Here is a 6,986-nt window from a genome sequence, read left to right as displayed (position 1 = left end):
TCTATTAGGGCATTTCTCTAAGAACTGAGCCATACCAGCATACAATGAAGGAAGTTCATCTTTACAGTCAAAGGAATGGTCCAGTGCTTTAGGCTGAATGTATAGGAAACAACTATCTGAGCATAGTCAACATGCCTCAGTGCCTGCAAAATCAACTACCTAACAAACAGACATCTGAATGTACAAGGCTGGGCTTGGCAATGGCACTACTTCTCCGGATCAGCTCCTACGGGTCCTCCATTTCTTAGGGATTCCATCTATCAACGAAGAATGGGCACAGAGAGGAATGGAGCCACTTTCGGGATCTGACATGTGTATGAACAGCTAGCAGGCCACTCTTCCAGCCTCCAGAATGAGTCAGGTAAGTGTATAATTTCTCTTCCAAAATGTACCACTAACAGCAGCTTCTTTGGAAATGGAGAAGAATTCCTCTTCCGGAAAGCGTGCTGTCGTCCATGTCCTGTTGACCACCTTCCTGCTGAAGTGGGATAGATGTCAATGAGCTTTCTCTACCAGGAAACGTGGGCAGGTTTTTGTACAGGTCTGTGTCACTGTGGAGGATCTTCGGAGGTGGAACCCGTCTGTCAATCACTGGTAAGTCACCTAATCTTACCTTATCCTTTCTTTCTCGGGGACAATATGCAACGATTTCCTGCATTTTCCCTGTTTTTGGTTCTCTGACTCTGTTGACCCTCTGGGTTTCCATCCTGACGGATCCGTTCATAGGATCTGAACAGCCATGAGGATGTTCACATTCCAGTGCACAGATCTCTCCCGCAATTCCCCTGCAGATAACGTATTGATGAATGAAATTGTGGTTTTCTCCCCTCCGTTTCTTGGGGCAAGTGGGCAAAGCAAACTTGACCATCTGTTTTGTGGTTCAACTGAAATTCTGACCTAACTTTATTCACATATTCAAAAATGTTGCAGGAGAGTGAATTTGAGTCTCAGGGGCTCTAGTTAACCAACAGGGCTTAGCCTACCTGCTTTTCTCCCCTTTGTAAAGAGGTTGTACTGAATTATCTTGGCTGGCAACTTCTCATCCTGTCATTACCTTCTCCAGAAAGCAGAAATTACAGTCAAATCTGATGACACTTTGCAGGATAAATTCACCCTCTGAATCAACAGCTTCTTGATCGATTCAACAGCACTGACTGTTTCTGTACTGAATTTGATTGATGGAGAGGCAGGTAACATGGAAATCATCTTTCCGAGTGACATTTTACACAATCTAAAGGAAAAAACTGGACATCTTGCAGTCCCTTTTCTAAGAATGGCACCATTATGGTGTCTTGGGGGGCATATCTGAGAGTAAAATCAAACCCGATGCAGGAGATCTGTGATGGGATCTCCTGATGTTAGTTGGCCTTTCTTTTACCAGGAGTGGAAATTTAAACAGCAAAGAGGGAAAGAAATGACTGGCAGCTCCTGCAGTGCTACTCTTCCATTGGACAAACATTAGAGTTCCTCCATTACCCTTGCATTTGTTGGTTATTTTATTTTCAGGCAGGTAATCCAATCATGGCTCTACAGCATCAGCTCTGCTTGGAAATCCATGGGGCTGTACTGGCCTAAACCAATTCTTGATTGCAGCCTTAAGGATTTATCATACTAGGTTATGTGAAAGGACGTTCTGAACACAATGAGGCTTGCTTCTGGGGAAAGTGCTCCGTTAAGATTGCAATGCTGGTTTCTGAAAGTCGTATATGAATTTTTAAAAAATGCTTACGGTAAAATCCTATGCATGCCTCTGCAGAAGTCCGTCTTGTGTGTAGGATTGCATGTGTATAGGATTGCATGTTTCATTATTCATTGGGCTGATCTCCTTTTTTGTACTCTTTCAAAAGTATTTTAAAAAATACTACAAGATATGTCCTCCAGCGTCATGGTTGAGGACAGTTCATAAATGCTAGCTGTGATCTTTGATCTCCGTGGATTTTTGTGTTTGGAAAAAAAATTATCTGCACAGAAATAACGGGTTATATCCTGAGAAAGTTAGGCGTGATGAAGGCTGCAACTCCCACACATGCTGACTTGGTAAGGAATCCCATGGAACAGAGTGGGGCTGACTTCTGAGTAGATGTGCCTCAGATTTTACTGTACAAAAGTCATGACTCAGTCCCAACAAAAGTCATGAGTCTTCATGTTCTGATGACTGACTTTTTTCACCAGTCGTAATGGTGTCTAGTCATGACTTACTCTCTTTCGGTTAAAGCTCATAGGGAGACATTGTGCTCTTACATGGAGACATCCGTCATTGCTTCTATAACTGCTGTGCCAGCTTGGCTAACTCAAAGTTTCTCTACCAGGAAATGTGGGCAGGTTTTTGTACAGGTCTGTACAAAATTTTGTCAGGGACAAAATTATTAAACAGATAGGGCTCTTACAGCCCAATTCTATCCACACTGTCTTGCGAGTAAGCCCAGTGACGCTAACGGGACTTACTTCTGAGTAGATATGCGTAGAATTGGGCAGTTAGCCCCACTTTGTGTTTTGTAGCCTGTTTGTTAAATAATGCAAGGAGGTGAGACCAAATGGGGAGAAAATGCAGTCTAAGGTAGGGGGGCTTAGAACTTTACTTCTGTAAAGTACTTTTGTGTCTGCCCCATATGCATTCTTTAAATTGGGGGGGGGGGAACTTGAGTGGGAAGTATTTTTTTCCCAATTCAGAGAGCACAAATTAGAGTTCAGCAGGGCAAAATCTTCAGTCTTCCATTAAGCTCGTGGCTCAGAGTTGCTCAATTACTGTCTCTGGCCTTTCCAATGGAAGGGGGGGGTTGACATTTGTGTGTTTCAGGGCATGTCTAGTTTGACCCTGCAAGGTTATACCACTGGTTCTCCACCATGTTTCTGGCTCAACATTTTTTGCCTCACCTTAGGAGATGTGCCAGGGTCATCGTCCCCCATATACACACACCATAATACAAAACCACATTCATTTATATTTATATTTATTATTTGAAATATGTGCCAGTCTACCTTTAAGAGCGTGCCATTTTCGCACCATTGTCTCCAGACCATGCGCCATCTTCTTGTTTTACCATTGCACTCCTACTCACTTAAATGAGGCAGGTTTTGTGAATGGGTATCACCTACCATGCAATTTTTTTGAAAATATCTCCAGTATTATTCTCCTTACTTCCTTCCTTGCACATAGCCCGAGGACCCCACTAACATGCCATCTTTGCACAATGGGTTGCATTTAATGTCATTTTGAGACAAGGGATCGATCAAGGGATCGATCAAGGGAGTCATGACCAAGTCCCATTGGAATGAATGGGATCTTAGTTCTGACACAATCCTACATGTGCTTCCTCAGAAGCAAGTCCCACTGTGTTCAATGGGACTTAGTCACAGGAAAGCATGCATAGGATGGCAGCCTTAGTCCGCCAAGTCTACATTGCTTTCATGGTGTCTAGTCAGCTGCTTAGTCTCAGAACTACTCCTTAAAACCGAATCAGCTTGGAGGGGAAAGGTTTCAAAACCATTTCCCAAAACCTGAATGTCTGAGAAGATATTCCTGATCAGTTATTAACATGGTTCACAAGATAAATGCATTAAGATTGTATTAACTAGGGGGGAAATGCAGAGGGAGTAAGCCCCTAAATACCAATGGCTGTGAAGGAACAGCACTGGAACCTCTTTCCTTCATGCCCGTTGGAGGATTTCTCTGAAGCATCTATGTGGGCCATGCTGGGGTGCAGATGCTGGGTCAGATACACCTACATTCTTTTCCAGCAGGTCCATTATGCACTTAACTAAGCTGGTGAAATGGCAGTGAATCTCCCCATCTCAGCTGCTGGGAATGGGGGGGGGGAATGTAATGACATGCTAAGAGGAAAGGGCTGTTGCCAAAGTGAAGAAGCCACATGCTGCACAGAGTAGACCTTCCATTTGACTCAGCAGGGATCTCCCTCTGTTGACATCATCCTGTGCTGGCCCAAGATACTTGAGCACCTGAAGCCGTGGGCCAAATGCTGTCCTGCTCTATCTGGTGATGTACTAGCCTTTACTCCTCCTACTCCCTGGATTGGAACAGGAAATGGAGGGCAGAGTAGGATCGGAAGTGTGGAGGAAGTAGGCTAGACTGGGGGAGACACTGCATGCCCCCCACACTTCCTCTTCTACTCCACCCGCTCTCCTTTTTAGTCCAAGGAGTGGCAGGAGGAGGAAGACTGAGGTGGATGCCCCTCCCATCTACTCCCTGAGGTGACCTGCTCAATTAGCCTCATGAATGGACCAGCCCTGATTTGATTCTATTAATAAATTCTCCTTTGGCAATTGCTTGAGATTCCTCTCTCTCTCTCTCTCTCTCTCTCTCTCTCTCTCTCTCTCTCTCTCTCTCTCTCTGTGTGTGTGTGTGTGTGTGTGTGTGTGAGAGAGAGAGAGAGAGCAGAGAGAGAGATGGAGAGAGATGGAGAGAGAGAGAGAGTTTATTCATTGTAAAGTGATTTAAAAGTCAGCCAAACATTGCAACAGGGCAGAATCCCTTTTGTCAGCCAAACATTGCAACAGGGCAGATTGCCTTTTGCAGATTTAGTGTTCGATGGAAATGGTTTTGAATGCTCAGGAGACTCTCTCCCTGCTTGGTAATCATGGCGCTTCTCTTTCCAAACCTCTCTTGCAGGTGGACCAGTCGTACCTCCGACAGTGCACGCCTACGGTCCATCCCAACAAGAGATGAGCACCAAGAACACGGCCACATCCACCTGTCTGGTTTCTGGTTTTTCACCGGGCGCGGCTGACCTCAGTTGGTACGCCGACGGCACTAAAATCACCCAGAACGTGCAGACGTCCAAGCCGATCAAACAGGGAGACAAATACACCATGAGCAGTTACCTGACGCTGAGTGTCCAGAATGGAGAAACCACAACAGTTACACGTGCAAAGTGACGCACGGAGAGAAGACCTACGAGAAGACCGTGACACGTTCCTAGTGTCCCTCTCAGCCTGAGGGCCCACAGGGCTGGGCCGAGACCTCCAATCCCAGTCGGCTGGAGAATCCTTCACACAGGCCATGCAATTTGCTTCCCCCCCACTGCCCCCTTTCCCCTTCTGTACTCCCAGGATTTGACGATGCTTCTCCTTCCCCCTTTAGCTCGTAGCCAGCCTTCTTGGTACCGTTGATTAATAAAACCCCAACTCTGCAATGCTGTTGTCTCTGTATAGATTTCCTTGGGTTGTGTTAAAACACACATACAAAAGACACCTAACTGTGTTCAATGGCATCATGCAATGAATAAAACAGACAATGCTCTATCTTGTGGTTTCAGGTGCTATGTTCCTTCATTCTCCCCACCCTGATGTTTTCACTTGCATTTTATGAGTGGTTGACAGGTTCTCTCCACAATCTGGGTGGTTCACATGTTTCTCCATAAGAACATAAGAGCCCCGCTGAATCAGGCAAAGGCCCATCTAGTTCAGCTTCCTGTATCTCACAGTGGCCCACCAGTTGCCTCAGGAGCACCCAAGGCAACATGCAGGAATATCCGGTGCTGGGACAGCAAGTGAGCCACAACACTTGAGCTCACTGCTCACAAGCAGGTGAGCCACTTACATCATCTGTATCACACTGGCTCTCATGGGAGTTAAAATTAGTTAAGTTCACCTTGAGTTGCCCTGTGTAAGCACCACATTGCGTGTTGTCTTTAGGATTGGCAAATCTGACTGAAACTTTTCTTGGATATTTTTTTTCTCGTCATGGTGTCCTTTGCAAATTCCTGGAGGTCCCATTCAAATCTCCAGATATCTTTCAGTGGACACCTGGAAATGGATGCAGGTTCCTGGAGACTCCTGGCCAGTCCTGGAAGCCTGGCAACCCTTGGGTGTTTTTCAGTGGCAAAATTTATGGTATGAAGAGCACACACTTGAAGTGCCTATTCAGCTAGTCACTTCAAGCCTGTGTTCTTGGCAGGAGGATCTCCATGTTCATGGAAAGATTCCATACTAACAAAGGCAATGGGGACGAGTAGAGATTGATATTCATGGAACTGACCGTGTTGGAGAAAAGTGGGTGAGCAACCATGCTCTCTGATAGCTCTACAGTGTTGTAGCACATCCAGTTCTGGGCTTGAATAAGAGAGAGAAGAGGCCTAATAGACACAAATCGTCTCCTGCCCATATGCCCGCCTGCAATTCCCAACCAAACGCAGGCTCAGCCTGTGACATCACAGAATCTTCATAAACATTCTAACACAGTGTTTCTCAAACTGTGGGTCAGGACCCACTGCGTGGGTTGTGAGCCAGTTTCAGGTGGGTCGTGTAGCACCTAGCTCAGCCGCCATCGACAATATAGAGCTGAGAATACAGGGTGTCAAGTTGCTGAGCGGGGGCTCCCGGTGGAGAGAGGCGTGATGCTTAGGGGGGAAAGTGGAACGCCGAAAGGGAAGAGGGTTGTGTGGTTGGAGAAGGATCCAAGTCTGCGTCCTGCTTGGGCTTCTGAGCTGGAACGCTTGAATTCCAAGCTATGCAAAATCACAGCACAATCGGCCCATTGGCTGTTTGTGGTTTAGGTCTGAAGCCGAAATTCAAGCCCGAAATTATTCAAGAGGTAAGTCTTTGAGGGAGTGGGGAAAACGGAAACAACACAATCCTCAGAACCATGCCGCTACGGAGACAGAGGGGGCTTTTCCTAGTATCCCTTACCTGCTGCTGGAGTCTGCGGGTCCTGGGAGCCCCACAGATCACTCCGCAGCTGGTAGAAAGTAAAAATAGCCGCCACGAACCATTTCCGGGTTGCCGTCGCAAAAACAGACCTGGGTCGCAATCGCGATTTTCACTTTCCACAAGCCACGGGGAGCCATGCAGAGCACTCCACAGGGCTACCCGCACCACAGCAGCAGGAAAAGGACAAGCCCCCACAAGCCCCCTCCGCCCCCACAGCGGCAAGATCCTGGGCATCGCATCTCAGCCTTCCCCATTTCCCTGCTCTTTAAGCGACCAGAGGTTGTGCTCCTCAGGCTGGGGTGTCTCAACACCCGAGTTTG

This window comes from Tiliqua scincoides, chromosome 14 (assembly GCF_035046505.1).
Source record: "Tiliqua scincoides isolate rTilSci1 chromosome 14, rTilSci1.hap2, whole genome shotgun sequence".
Lineage (NCBI taxonomy): Eukaryota > Metazoa > Chordata > Lepidosauria > Squamata > Scincidae > Tiliqua > Tiliqua scincoides.
This window is presented reverse-complemented; position numbering follows the sequence as displayed.